The sequence below is a fragment of the Pseudopipra pipra genome, chromosome 1 (assembly GCF_036250125.1).
Source record: "Pseudopipra pipra isolate bDixPip1 chromosome 1, bDixPip1.hap1, whole genome shotgun sequence".
Taxonomy (NCBI): domain Eukaryota; kingdom Metazoa; phylum Chordata; class Aves; order Passeriformes; family Pipridae; genus Pseudopipra; species Pseudopipra pipra.
Genome location: NC_087549.1, coordinates 88,622,839 through 88,638,760, shown reverse-complemented (window position 1 = coordinate 88,638,760; position 15,922 = coordinate 88,622,839). Strand labels below are relative to the sequence as shown.

The 15,922-nt window shown below is 38.3% G+C and overlaps 1 long non-coding RNA gene across 2 annotated transcripts in view; it reads right to left on the bottom strand.

Annotated features, from left to right (window-relative positions):
* Window positions 1-3,481, bottom strand: part of LOC135418604 (uncharacterized) — a 33,788-nt gene extending 30,307 nt beyond the window's left edge. Inside the window, exons 1-3 of one of the 2 annotated variants that reach the window (XR_010432570.1) lie at window positions 3,243-3,481; window positions 3,043-3,150; window positions 1,834-2,589 (exon numbers count right to left, since the gene is read on the bottom strand). This is a non-coding gene — a long non-coding RNA (uncharacterized LOC135418604). Of the gene's footprint in view, window positions 1-1,833; window positions 2,590-3,042; window positions 3,151-3,242 lie in introns of those variants that run through there. The other variant, XR_010432569.1, reaches the window with a different exon arrangement.
* Window positions 3,482-15,922: the final 12,441 nt, after the last annotated feature.

The window sequence follows — 15,922 nt, the reverse complement described above, 5'->3', positions numbered from 1 at the left end:
GCCCCTCTTTTCTTTTAAAAATAGGAATTTCTGTGCTGCTTGTGTTCCAATATTCCAGTTCAAAGAGCGTGCCTGACAGTAGCTCAGCACCTGTGTACTTGACTACTTACTGCTGAGGAGCCTCGCTTGCCGGTAATCTAGATTTATGGTAAGTCTACCCTTTCCCTTCATCTACAAGGTCCAGGGACACTCAGGTAGCCAATCTGCCCTTAAATATGTCTCTGAGGAAATGGTGCTAATTAGTATTGGAATTTACAGCCTTCCATTTTATTGACTTGTCCTACTTTCTTCGATAATTAACTAATGAGTAAAGTAATGAGCTATGTTAGTCAGTCATGATGTTCAATTAAACAGCAAATCAATTATTGAAAATAGTTTCGGACAGCTCTTGTGTCGTCATGGTGAGTGCGCGTGCATGTGCGTGTGGGTATGTGTGTCCACATATGTTTTAAAGGCGTGCCCTAGATGTCGCAGCATTCCTCCCTGGAGGATACCTGGCTGCAGGAGGGCTGTGTGGTCACAGCCAAACCAGACCAGTGATGCTTCTTGCTCGCCTTTTCCATCCCCCATTCAACTGTGCTACATAGCGCCCTGATGCCGCACCGTATCTGCAGGGGTCCCCAAGGCCTGAGAGGGAGCGGTTTTCCTGATGGAGAGGTCGGCAGAGGGATGCTAGGAAGCAGTGTGTCTGTTCACTGATGTGACCTCTCTACCTCTTTCTTGGCATATACAATCTTTCCCACTGGTGGGCAGGGTCACTTGTCCCAGAGCTCAGCATTACAGCAGCAGGAACTAATACAGCAGTATTAGTCCTCAAACCCTTAACCTCTCTATGCAGGAACAACAGAGAGGGTGGCAAGGAGTTAAGGATTTTTCCTCTGAGGGCTTTGTATTCCAGCCTGAGCAGCAATTGTCCATGGGAAGAGGCTCCTAGGACCATCATATCGCAAGTACCCTGCACTGAACCTGAGGGAGCACTTCAAACACACTCCTGTGTGGCCACTGGCAGGTCAGGTCACAATTTGCTGGGGCAAGGGAGTGACACTGACACCTGGACTCTATACAGCACAGACAGCTTCATTTGGCATGGGCTGGGCAAAGATCTTTTTTGGCAGGATGAGAAACAGACATTCATTATCTCACTAATGTTTTGAGTAGAGATTTGCCTAGGAAATGTAAAGGGCAGTTCCAGCAAAGAAAGGTGTAGCTGACATCATCATTCATTAACTTAATAGCTTTCTAGGTTTAATTATTCTTTCATTTGACCTTTTTACCCTTCCTGTTTCCTTCACGTCTTTTGCCTTCTGTTTTCTGCTTCAGGAGATGGTAGCACACCTGCACCTGCAACCCACAACTGCAGGCTTTCACAATCACCCTCCAGCTTGTAGCTTTTGCTGTTAGTCTTAGTTCTGTTTTTGGTGTTAGAGTGTATCGCAGTAGCATTCCCACATCCAGGAAGCCAACCTGTCCTGAAACTTCAGAAGTTTGGGAACAATGTTTACTGTCCTATGCTCTACTCATACAAATAAGTATTGACTTGCCTTGTCAAAAGACCACTTCACTATGGGCAGCAACAGCTTTCAGAGAAGATAGTAGTATTGCATTAAGTAAAAAAAAAAAAAAAAGTTAATGTTATTAAGTGGAAAGTCGGGTTTGGGATTAAAATTTTAATGTAATATTATCAGTTATGCTACCAGAAATAACACTCTTGCGTGGTTCCATTTGAATAGCAAAGTCGCACAAATAATGGCATGCCATGCTCTTAGGCTCTGTAATCATACAAATATTATTCATTATTAGTAATAGTCATCTTATGATGATTTTTTTCCGAAGGTAGCAAGCATGCAGAAAGCTCCCCCCTGCCTTCTAAATTCAGAAGGAAAAGCAGGCCAGTGAGCAAGCTGCGTAAATACAGAGAGAAGAGACTAAACGCATCGGCCTTAGCCATCCAATTGAATCATGATTCATTAGAGAAACAACAAGCCAAAAGAAATCAAAGACAGTTCAAAAAAGGCAACATAAAGTTTTCATTTCCAAACAGTTTTAATTCGCTGTTTGTGCTCTTTACTGAGAATATGCAAGGAACACAAACATTCCCATATGATTTAAATTACAATTTACATATGAATTACATTAGAAATATGAGCTACGCTAAAGAGATAATTAGTGCTGTCCTGGGTTATGTGAGCACAAACAAAATTAAATAAGAACAATTTCAAAGCCAAGTTTTGCTTTGCCTTTTCAACTAAGCTGGTTTAATCAGTGATAATGACCGAAATAAATCCACTACATATAAAACAACGCACAACATATCATACTGTGTGAAATGTCATTACTACATCCCATGCCTTGGTAAATCACGCAGTCAAAAAGGAGTACAATATCACCAATATGATGCTACACAAAAGTTGCCACCTCTGGGTGCCCAGCACTGGAGTTGGTGGTCCCTGAGGCTTGCGAGGAAGCAGGACCCACAGCAGGCCGGTGTTATTGCACTGCTCCAGAGAGAGTAATGGGGAGGGGGAGCTGTGACAGTGTGCACCAGGGATTTTTCTTTTTTTTTTAACATGACATATAAATAAGAAAGAGCTGCCACAGGAAAAAAAAAAGCCAGTGTTAGCAGAGAGCAATGAGAGGAAGGGAAACTGGAGAATCGGGGAGGGGGGTAAGGCGGGGGGATGAGGGTAGAAGGGGAGAAATTGAGAAGGATAAAAAATACTAAGCAGAAGCAAACTACCTGTGCATTAGTGCCTCAGCCCCTAAATAGAACTATGGTTTATGACTACTTTGCCTAATGAGCTAAACTCTGGTGACCATAAAACTGAAATATAATTATGACATTAAAGATGCCTATATTTGAACTTAATTATTAATTAATTTAATGAGAGAATAGGAGGTTGTAAAATTGCTAATTAAACAGCTCTGTAAAACTGCAGACGGCAGAGGATTTACCAAATGATGAATCCCACAACAGTATTTGGGCTATATCAATATTCTATTAATATACAGTATGCCAGAGGTACTGGCTAGTACGCTACTCACAGTTAAGCCGATGTGACAGGCATATAGAGTGAAAGAAAATGAAGGACATAAAATTCCAGATGACAGCAACCTTGAAGATGATCTCTGCCCCCACCTCTGTGGCAGTTTCTGAAATCAGTTAAATAAACTCAGAAATGCAGGATAAAAATCAATCTTACCATCGCAAATGTGAATAAATTGGCTCGAAGCAAACGACCCACCTATGGTCTTAGGCACCGTCATGTTGTGTCGCTCTCTGCTTGTGTGCAGGAATGGTCAGAGCAAATCTGGACTTCAGTGCAACAGAACGGGAGGGATGCAGCGTGAGTGAGTGTGTGTGTGCGCGCGTGTGCGTGTGTGTGTGTGTGTGTGTTAACGTGCTTGCATGTGAAAGAGAAGCTGAGCAAGAGCAAAAAATAACTGTCCCTGTGTGATTAGTGAAATTAAACTCAAGTGAACCTTCAGGGGCTGAATTCAAGCCTACAGGGGACAATTTTAGACATTCCCACACTGCACTATCAGCATGCAAGGAATTTCACTGTAATATTTGAGTGGCAATGCCATTTGGATGACATTCATTTAAAGATATAGAGGAGGGGTGCAGGAAAGTGTTTTCTCTTAGCACTGAACCTAATTCAAGGAACGTCAAAAGAAAATGCACTGGGGTACCTCTCCTGCATATCTCTAAAACTCAGTCATGACTAATTACTGGAATAAAAGCAAAAGAAAAAAATTCAAATATCCCTTTTGTAGGAAACAATGAAACACCTCTGGGCAGTGTAACACAAAACATGAACAACACTAGGGTAAATTCAATATTTTAGTATTTGCATGAATCCTTAGAACTGTTACTTTTTATACCTGCCATGTGGCATAGCTTTTCCTTTATATAATTTGTCTTATAAATACCCTGTTGACAGCCATAAGAAGGAATTTAGCAAATAACATCAAGAAAATCACTGGAAGGGGACTTGCCTTCCACCCTAAGGGAAACAATATAGTCATTACAGTAACATCTCCCATTTTCAAAAGATAGGAGGAGGATCTTGAGACCAAGGACAGCAGTTCTATTTCCATGTCCTTTGTGAGTTCTGAAGAAATTGCATAAACTTTCAGTGTCTCAGTTTCTCTTTCTAAGCTAGGCATAACAACAGTTTTATGCCATTCATCATTCATTTTTCAGAACAGTAAATGGAAGCTTACAAGTAATTTCTGAGCAAGTGGCTCTAGAAGTCTAGAAGTTGCTTTTTATTGACTGGTTTGGGATAAAGACTTTAGAAAGTGTCACTTCTTCCTTTTGTGGGTTTTGGGGTTTTTTGTTTTGTTTTTGTTTTTTGGTTGGTTAGTTTGTTTGGTTGGGTTTTTTTTGTTTGGTTTGGGTTTTTTTGTTTGGTTTGGTTTTTTCGGGTTTTTGGGGTTTTATGTCCATTTTTGCATATATGAATGAGATAATTTAAAGGAGCTATGTTCTCCATGTGATGTGATGGTCTTGTTTACCTTGTCTCAAATACTAATACAGTTTTTTGTCTCTCGATGCTCAGAAACTTCACAGTGGGTCTTGTATGAAGATCTACAGCTAAAAGAGCTGCTGCTTTAAAAAATCTTGATCCCAGTTTAGAAAACTACTCTGGCTGGTTTCTATCTTCTAATATGTTTAATTAATAAATATGAAAGCTTCTATGCATTTATGATCATTGTATCATGCCCTGCAGTTTTATAGATCCAATTTCTCAAAAAATGACTTCATCTACCAGAAATAAAATCAGACAGACTTCTTCTATGGTATGACCAGTTATCAAACCTGCCCCTTGATTGGAGGCTTTTGTAAAATCCGAATTGTGTTCTCACGCAGGTTTCAAGCCCAGCAAGACAGGTAATACGTTAAAAGTTGCAACTGGTAGGTTTTTTAGTAAAAAGGAAGTTCCAAATAGCTCCTCATCACCACAGTGCAGGTTACACATTTAGAGCATCAAAGAAATTGCTCTTTATCTTTTCCAGAACTAGCATATGATAAACTTTATTACAAGTAAGTCTCACTCTTTGCTCAAGAAATTTAACATCCAGCACGGTGGGCAGCTTGAAACAGAAGAAAAATAAGACTATGAAATCTAGGGATTCCTTTATTTCCAAGTTCCCTTGGTGCAGCCATTGCAGCAGCTCCCTATGAGAAAAAAATATTTGAGAAAGGGTAAATATTAGTTAGAGTTATTGTCCAGCCAAAAGCCTGTTGGTTGTTTTCTGTGATACTTACTGCCATCCAGTTATGAGGAGATCCTGGACAGTGATAGGCAGGGACCTCCTCATTGCAAGGAGCTTGAAAGTTCCAGCCAACAGCTCTGAACCTGAAGTTCATGGTCATCTTTGTAAGACTGGTCACTTCAGACTCTGAGACAAAATTATTTCATCACCTTGCTGTGCTCTGAGGGCTGGAGGCTGGTCACTGTCACCCATCAGTGATTGCAGGGATGAGCAGGGGCAGTCATCTCTCTGAGTACCAGGAGCCATGGTAGTAATGCTGCTCCCAGACTTGTGTCACCTATCACCCTAAAGTGGTTCACAATCGACTAGTAGCAACTTGGCTAACGCTTACACATATCACAATTTGAAAACCTCTGGAATTGTACATTCTTTAAACACTGTGGGTGAAATCCAGCTGTGACCCAGACCTAAACCATGGAGGTACCTGCCAAGCTTGATTACCAGGAGAGCTCCAAAGTAAGAAAAGTTGTGATTAACCATTACTGGTATTGCAGGGACATGTCAGGGTCTCATTGCAATGTGTGAAAAGGGTGTAAAAACCCAAAGCTTTCACTGATCTGATTTAATTCCCAAAGATTGAAATTGTTTGTTTTAATTGTGATTTAAAAGAGGTTAACTTGGTTAAAGTTATCTGTTACTTTTGTTTGCATTTGTCCTTTTTTGTGCCCTTTAAAAAGCCTTCCATCTTCCAGTTGGTTGGCAAGCTGTAAAATATCTGACTAAATACATCCTATTAAGTAAGCTGCTCACTTAGTGTATTTGTTGCTGAACAGAAGCATATTCTATATCTTTGCCCATTCAATTAGAAAGGTTTTTAGTTTAATATAATTTAAGTTCTTCATTTTTCACCTTTACATAATGTTAGAATATGGTGAGTGCTATAACTTCTTCATTAGGTGAATGCTATTTTTTCTTTGGTATTTGTGTTACAAATATTTATATAGACGTCACAACATCTCTACAATTGGAGAAAAAAGCACTTTAAAATAGTTCTCACTAAGTAAATAAATCCATCTTAATGGATATGTAGAAGGGAAAAATATGTTTACTTAAACAGACTTTCTTTTTCACTTCAAACAAGCATATTAAATAAATGAAATAGTGTAATGGCATAGCTAAATCAACTATTTCTGTTCATAATAGCCATTGAGGCCTTCAAATTGGAAGAGCTCAACCTTTCATATCTACTGTATGCATAAGAACTTAAAGAAAAAAAAATAAGATTTTTTTTAAACTTCCAATTGGTTTCTAATGTTGATTGAAGTATTCTTTGATAAAAACTATTGAATACTTTGAAATTAGAAAAAAACTTTTATAATTCCTGAAACAAAATTTCTGCCATCAAAATTTCTAAACCGAGGTAAATAAATGCTGATTTTATTTTTTGTTGCTTTGCTAGTAATTTCACAAAAAATTTTAACTTTTTTTTTAAAGCCTCAGAGTGAGACTAGCACTGCTTACAACTGTTGCGGCATTGCAGAGATAAAAACATAGGGAAAACCCATACAAAAAAGTAATAAAAAATAAGTTTCTTACTCGAGCCTGAAGTATGCAGATGTGAAAGTTGTAGTCTGAAAATAGAGGATTACTGTATTTATCAAAAGGCAAAAGAATTTGCATTAGTTCCTGTTACTGCAATCTTTCTTTAATTCAAAAGAAGTGACACAACATGAATAAGATAGGAAATATATGGATTCAACTTTTACCTCTCAGGAAAACAGTCCAATTATTATATTTGGGTTGAAATCTGAAAACTAAAAGGTGCTCTTCCATGTATGTGCATTAGCAGTATGGCAAAACCTTGAATTGGAATTAAATTAAAAACTCTGTTGTTCCACAAGGTGAATAATCAAGCTAGCTTCACAAAATTAACTTGAAGAGTTTAGCAGCAGTAAAATATATAAGTATTTTTGAAAACACAAGGATCAAATAGATCTGTGTAGCATTGAGATGACAGGTAGCTTATGATTATACGATATTGGGAGAAAGAAAGAGATATGTTTATTTTTGATTAGTTTTCCACAAGATCACAAGTTCTTCTGGAAGAAATATAAAGGACAACTATGGGATCTGCAATATATAGAAAACTCTTGCCTTTCATTTTGCCACCAGATTACACCTTTGGATTAATCTCTCTACCCATCTCTCCTCACTGTTTATTTATGAACAGTTTGTGAACTTTTCTATAACTCATTTAGATAATTATCATAAACCCTCCTCCAAATATAAGTGTTAAGAGGACAGCAAGTCAGTTTCAGCTGTTGAAGCAAACTGCAGTGAATATTTTTCATCAGGGAATTACATAGCCTTTCAGAGGATGATTCACAAATGGTTACCCCACAAACCCTCGATGCCCAGCAAGCTGCCTCACATCATGCTTCTGCTCTGTTAAAGTGCAGTTTGCCCAACCAAGAGACGAGATCACTCTGCAGACAAGCCAGGACAACTCTTTAGCCTATTTTTATTTGTTTTCCATTACCTGCGGTTGTTAGTCTTGTTATGCTTGAGTGCAGAACTTGTTACAACCCCAGTTGGTCAGAACACTGCTTAAAAATTGTTCTAAATACAGTTCTCCGCCCTAGATTTCACTGGGACTATTCATTTGGTTAAAACTACTCGCCTGTTTAAGTGATAGACTGAATTTATAGGCAAATTTTAGACTTTAACCCCACCATAATCTTTTGGGTTTTTTCCCCTTTTGTTATGTTTAATCAGATAATTCTTATTTGTTATATAATAAGCTTCCCTTATACATTAAAGGCTTACAGAGGAAGCCACAGTCATGCATGACAAATATGTTAAAAAGATTAATAAAAAGAAACTGCAGTATAAAAACCAACGTGGAAACATGTAAATTCAAACTATATAAAAAAAAATCTAAATACAGCAAAGATGTTTGTTGGTCCCTTCCAAATCAGCATATTCTGCAAATCCATGATTCTGTGATTCTACCTTACCTATATGTAGATACAGTCTGAAACAATGTTTTCTTCTGAAAGAGAAATCTGTATGTAGACTATATGACATAATTTAAGTAAATATTGCCTGAAAAAATAACAGATGTCTGTTTTCAACAGATCCACTTCAGAAATTAAGAGTAAAAAGGAAAAGGTTAGCAAAGCATCTCAGAAGTGCAGATGTTAAAGCATTAAAAAAACAATTTATGAAGAACTAAAGGAAGGGATCATAGTGCCATCTTTTTTCTAATATGTAGAGATGCCTTGAAGGAGGAGAGGAAGGTAAAGGCATGCATGTCATCTGTGAAAGACTTCTAACACCTGTGGCTGGAAAGACTTCTAACATCTGTGTCTTCATCTTTGTGGCTGTGAGACAAGTTATAAGAACCGTGAGATAAGCCAGTCTGCATTCTGGGATGTGGCATGGAGGGACACCCAAAACTCCTCAATTCCTACCATTACCAACAGAAGAGATGCCTGACATAGTAAATCAATTTGGAAGGATTAAATAACAATTTTGTCTTTGCATTGTGAAAAGTAAGATCCCATCTGGTATGAGTTTGCTTCTTGTTTACGAACGCCTTAGCTTGAATGAAGAATAGAAAAAAAAAAAGAGTTATTGCTCATTCTCTCAAGTAAATAGGATATCCAGCTGATGATTGTCCTCCCTCATAGGCAGGTCAGCAGGATGTCATTTATAGATGGCCATGGACGTTTCTTCAGGTAGCTCCATGTATATACATGTGCTTGGCCATGCCTAAGCTTTTCTGGTGACATCATCTTCCTTCAAAGGTACCTCTCTCCCTTTTGATGTATCCTGTCACAGTAACATGTTGTTTCACCGCACCAGCAAATTATATTAGGACACATGAGAAAAGCCACCCAACTCGATGACCTCACTCTTGCCCTACTTTGATCTAGTTCAGTCATTTCGGGTGACTCAGGTGTATAAAACAATTCCCAGGAAATGGCTGAAAAAACCTGCTGTTCACACGGGTTGCAAGTACATCTGGGAATACCAACTGCAGGGAATAACTGAGCAGCACAAGTTCAAGTTACACAAAGGATTTAAGTAATTCATTGCGAAATACCAACCCTAAACACAAGTTGAAAGGCCTCATTTTTTCTGCACTGTCTCTTTAACAGGTCAAATTTGAAGATGCAACACACAGTCAAAATGTTAAAGATAATAATGGGTCAATCTAACATCCTGCTTGTTGTAATCAAGGAGAAGGAAAACTACATGTGTACACATGATGAACAAATAAAAATACCTTCATTATAGCAATGCTGACAGAGATTCTCCTGCTCCACCTGCACCTGTGATGTCAATACATTTACACATACATTTATACTCAGAAATGAGAGAAAAATTTATCAGAGGAGACAGTAAGTGAGTAGTATCAGTTTCACATTTGGGTCTCTAAGCCACCTTCAGGAGTAGTTTAAGAGCAGAGGGCTTGATTCTTACTTACACTAATAACATAGCAATACAAAATAAACTTAAACAAGGGTGTAAATTACATTTAATCTGCCCAGTCTGATACAAAAGTGACAATAGTATAAATGAGAAACTGATTCAGAAACTCTCCCTCTGCAAATTGATTAATATATCAACATGAGCTGCAATCCAGTTATCCTCTAAACAAAAATGACCTGGTGTCGTAATGGAATGATTTTTTTTTTTAAACCACTTGACTTGACTACAAGGAGAACTAGAACATTTTTATTTCCTCTTCTTTGTTTTTTTCCCGCTTATATCGGTTGCTTTAATGAGAGGCACTGCCTTTCTCAACATGCCTTCTCTTCTGTCTCTTTACACCAGCACAGCAACAAGAACATTACTACCATAAAAGTATGTGTTACATTTCAAAAATACAGCAGGAGAGAAAATTTTAAAATTCATTTTTCCTCCCCCTCTCTCCCTATGCTCCTCAAGCTTTTTTGTATTGCCACTTTCTCTCGTCATGCTTATAGTGAGGTTTATTTCTGCTTCAGCAATGCAGTTTAGAGGCGGGTGGATCACAGTTGTGTGTTAAATCATGAACAAAACCAATCTCTCCCCCTCTCCCTCTCTCCCCCTTGTTTGTTGTCTGTCCTTTTTACTTAAATATAGCTTCTAGGTTAATGATTCATTCTTCTAAAAGGCTGCTGTGCCTACCAGATTATACTGTAAAATCTGCCATTCTGTTTATGTTTAAAATACAAGATTAAAGCAGTGGTCATGCTGAGGGAAATGGGTCTCACACAGAACAAGAAAGGATCAAGCCACGTCTGCCGAATCCAGGCTGTTTCAGCAGAGTCTACTGTTTTGGTGTTCTGCCAGACCCCAAAGAAATACTGATGAGGTTTGAAACTTGGTAGTCATTCTTAGACTGAGCACAGCAAGGACCTAAAATAAGGCTTATCACACACTAATGCACCTCTGAAAGTTACAGCAGCCTAGATGTCTGTAAATTGCAGAGAAAGCACTTGAGAAATAAATTATTCATTCCTAATCAGAAGTGGAAAGGTGAAAGATTTTATTACAAAGTATTCTATATGGTATTTGGGGCTAGGAATTTGCCACTGGTACTGTGGAATCAATATCCAGGGCATATATAGCCAAATTATCGGCGACACTAATGCTCTTTTTTTATCATGTCATGCATTAGCATAAAGGCAAATCAGAGCCAAAGTTACTTCTTTTTTTTCCTACAGTGTGACTTACCAGATCAAATAGGTTGATCCATAAAAACTAGTTGGGCATGTAATGCCAGCCAGATATTAGATTGGAGATTTGTATACACTTGAAAATTTACAAAAATAGCTCATTTGAAATAATTGCTCTGGAACAGCTATTTGGGCAGAAAAGCTGTAGGGATATTTCTCAACCATTTCAGATTAGTTATCTCAGTAAATTTCTAAGTATAGACAAGCCCTCATGATGTGTCCTGCCAAACGAAGACTGTTCTATTCAATTAGGTCTCATTAAGGAAGGCAGAGAGGGGTAAAAGTAGATTCTCAGTAAGTATAAATTTCCATATTTATTAAGCAGAAGTGAGAATACATACATTCAAATTCACATATATTTTTTACTCATTGAGTGAAGCAAGGCTTTTAAAGAAGCCATCAGCCTACTCATTGGAGACTTAAACATGTCCGGAAAAGGTTATTTGGTTTTTGAGGGACCCAAGCCAACTGGAACACTGCCATTCTAGGTGCGGGTCTGAATTATGATTATGAATTATGATTATGAATTAGATTTATTTCAAGGAAAGGTCATTCTAGAAGCATCTTATGGTTGGTTTGTTTGGGTTTTTTCTCTCCAAAATTTTTAGCTCAACATTTAAGCAGGATAGGGAGTAGCTTTAAGTAAAAGTACTTTTGGGATCAGGGAGTGAAAAAGCCTTAGCCAGGTGTCAGCTTCTCCATAAAAGTTAAGTTCATCCATAAAAAGCTGACATCTTTTCTAACTGTGGTGTTTCAAGTACAAGTGCATTTAAGCACTGAGGAAGAAGAGTTTAAACAGGAAATCCAGACTTTCAACCATTGCATCTGTGAGTAGAAAATGCTGCTATTTGGTACTCAGAGTGGTCCTTGACAGTGCTGTTTTGAAGCTGCTTTCCGTGCTTGTACTGCTGGCCATGACCTTCCCCTATTATAGAAAAATGTCTCAGAGAAATCTAAATTCTTTCTAAATCCCCGTAACTAAAGAAATTGCTGGATGCATATGGATTAAAAGCTAGATTGTTTATTATACATATTTAGATCCGAGTTGGACATAGATTACTACCCAGGCCAGACTAAACATTTTTAATTTAACAAACCAGTGCTGGCTATAAAGAGTGGGTGAAATAAATGTTTAATATATCCTATATCATCTTTCCCCAAATGGTTTCTATTTATCATGCAAGTACCTAATCAATGTAACTGCATATAAAATCCACAGATTTTATAATCCAGTAATAAGGACATGCAAATTTTGTTGTCATATAAACATACTGGCTCAAAAAGATGTATAATACTTATCAGACTAGTTAGCCATTATCTTAATTATGAAAGGATTATCCCTGTAAAGGCAAGGCCATAATATAATAGGAGTTCTGAAATATGAACCATCTCTAGCTATGTTTACTATTAATTCAGACTGCACTTATATTTCCATTTCCCTTTTTCTAGTGTTTATTTTTGTTAATGTTTATGTGTCCCTTTGTAAGCAGCAATATGGTACAGCATCACATCAAATTCACCATGAAAGCTCCAAAGAGCCATCCTAAGTATATTAATCCTCCATAAAAATAAATAAGCTATATGAGAGAGAGCATTTCTATAACGCTCGAGTGTTAGTAGTGGCAGCTGGACCATAAGGTGGTGAGAATGTGTGTGCCAACTTTGAGACTCATGCATGAAAAAGCATTTTGGTTTTTTTTTTTTTCCTGAAATGGGTTTTGTTGGTGACTTTTCTTCCCCTCTATTAGTAAAGATTTTTCTGTATTAATGACATTGTCTTTATCCCTCTTTCTGTGGAAGTCAAAAATACTTTCTCAAGAGAGTGAACGAGAGGGGAGTCTGAAAGAGATCAAGTCACACAAGAAAGACGTTTCACAGTTGGGACTTTATAGGAACTTTACAACATAGGAAAAACAACAAATATAAGTAAAACTTCATCTCTTCCTAACATTACATTTGCTCTGATGTATTTTCTGAAAGCCGCCCAAGTATAACTATTTATTTTAACTAAAGTAATCAAGATTAATGTCAGCAGTTATGACACACGCTGTTTGCTAAAGAACACATAGAACAATTGCTCAAGGCAAGCTTCATTAAGAAATCAGATAAAATTAGTAAAACTGATTATATTTCAAAACTCAGCAGCGGCGGCAGCTCAAATTGCCATTCAGGAGTCTCCAATTAACACAATTGGTCTTGTTCACAATCAGCTTTGTAATCTCATTAGCCTATTATATTTTAATCATTGGGATAACTGCACAACAAAACTTATTTTATTTTGCACTGACTGCTGATGGCATAAGTGAACATGCAACGTACTTTTCCTTTCTCTTTTTCTTTCTTTTCCTTTTTTTCCCCTCATCCCAAGAACAATGCAGACTCCTTAGAGCATTATCCTGGTTACAGATTATTACCAAACACTCCGTCAGTGCTAGGGAATGCTGACAGCAGGCATCTAATTTGTCATTAATTGGCAGGGGACTAATTGTGTAACTGACATTGCTAGTGAAACTTAGAGAGTGTAAGGTAGGGACGGTGAAAAGTAACAGGAGGGGGGGTGGGGGAGAAAGAGCAAACAAATGCCTGCAGACAGCTCTGTGGACACACGCATATAACTCGTTTGCCTCCTTGGTGTGCTGCCTTGTTTCATAAATGTGTTCCAGAGATATTGGCCCTTGTAAAAACACAAAGTCTTTCTGTCCTTTAGGTACTGGCAGTCTGCAAATGCCTACAATACCAGTGTTTCATTGATATTGAGTATTGCCTGCTGCAATGAGATTATGTTCTATTGATGGGAACTGGGGTGTAACATAGCCATCTACAGAAAGCAATAGGTTGCCCTATTTTCAAGCTGAAAATGCTATGTATTTTATGAACTGCCTCTATCTTGCACACCAGGGATGTCTCTGTGGCTAAAGCCATAATAGGATTTTCCTAAATGATACAGAAATACAAATATTCTGACTGAGCACTTTTCTGGGTTCGTCTTATTTACCAGCAAGCTTTGATACCGTATTTTGCTTCCATCTTTTAAAGGACATTTTCAATTTCCCATTTCCCTTATGAATGCTTCCTGTAAAGGTGTCAATAACCACTAATTGCGTTCTGCTTGGCCAGTCTGCAAATCAAAACAGCAGAGGCAGCAAGCCAACATGCATTCAAATCCCGTTACTTGGCTGCTTCATTCTCAACTGGAAAGATATGAGAAGGCAAATATTCATACAATTGTATGCTGGGAAATTCAGAGTTGCTCCTGTGATCTCCAAAGATACCTATGCAGCTGCTGTTAATTCCCAGACTTTTATTTTAAGAGGGTTACTGCTGGGGGTAGTTCAGTGTTGTTTCTTTTATCTTCGGCCTAGAAAATGGCAGAGCAAATGTAAAAGGAAATAGCTCTGCAGTAAGAACAGAGAGCATGCAATAACTAAATTAGGAGCTTGCTTCCACAGGCAGGCCAGCCAGTGACATAACATGGCAATTTTACTGTATTGGTGTCCTAAGAAAGTGATGGTGGGATTTAGCTGCTCTGAATATCATACAGTGAAAGAAGCCATTGATTTGGCTACTTTTGCTCCTGTTTCATGACTTATATGTCAGCAGAGTGTTGATTTTCTTAAATCAATTCGTCATGCCAAAGTGTTAGCTGCCTAATTTCTGCTTGTAATATTCAACCTGGGGTTTGGCTGAGAGCAGTTTGTTGTCAACATTTGCAACTGCAGTTCAAGCTGCTTTGATGTTACACTGTTATAAGGGCCATTTTCCTTTCCCGGTTTGAGGAATGAGCTTTCCATGGCGGCTGTCCTCCGACAGAGGTTCCAGAAACACTTTCTACAGATGTTTTCTCCAATTTCATTTAAAATCTTCATCTTAGGCAAAAATTTCCACCAGAGAAATTTGTATGCAGAGAAAACCCTTAGGGGTAAGACGTCCAGAGGTGCCAAGAGAGACAGATGCCACGGAGAGACCAAGTGCCTGTGTGTGGGACAATCCATTTCCAAGACCATTTTTTTCTGTTCTGACATGGAGGGGAAGCAGAGAAAGCATCCCTTGTGTCTCTCCCCACCACAGCCCATTTTGAATCACACTTAACTTGGCTACTAGGCTGCCAAAGGTCTTGTATTTCTGGTGACTGTAGGGATGACCTTTCCTGGTGATACTGGAGGACTGCTGAGTCACAGCATTTTCTCTTGAACCCATGGATCTGAAAGGAGCAATTTGTCCCTCTTCCACAAAGCTTGTGAGCAGGTGCATAACAGGAAGATTAATTAGCACTGAGAGAGCATTGGTGGATGGGAGATCTTTCCTTTCATCTGCTATCTAGCACATCTGACTGTGTTTATAAAATCAGACATTTAGAAAAGATGAAAAGGTTATTTCATCATCTTTTTTTAGGCAATAGTTTGAATAGATAATGGATTTTTCTATTGCTTTGCCTAAATAACTTCCAGTGTTAATTACTTTTAGTGTAGTAAACACCTTGACATCTTCTAAACTATTCTGCTAGTTTTCTATGAAAGGCATAAATACCCTTAAGAGATTGGATAAACTAGTGATATGTCGCTTGTTCTCAAACTGAAAAATGCTAGGAGGGGATCATTAAAATACCAGCTCAAGCTGCTGCTTACCATTATATGTCCTACAGTGGTACAAGTGGCTAAGGTAAGTCAAATCTGCCACAACTTTGTTGTTGTGAGATGCTTAATGATTTTTCTTTTGTTGTCATAACAGACTTAAGAGTTGTTGTTGTTGGCTCCTTTCTTCACACTGTGTTTTGCCTATGTCTTTGAAAGAAAGCAGGCTCAAAAAGGCACTGATCTCTAGACTGATGTGCCTAAACATATTGATGTATCTGCTGCCAGACCCAGTCCCCATACCCTGAGTGTTCTGCATTATCACTTCACTGCCCAAGTTGGTTAGTGAGGATTTCTGCTTTCCTGTGAAGGTTCTCTGCAGTGGGAGCTGAGGCCAGCTCA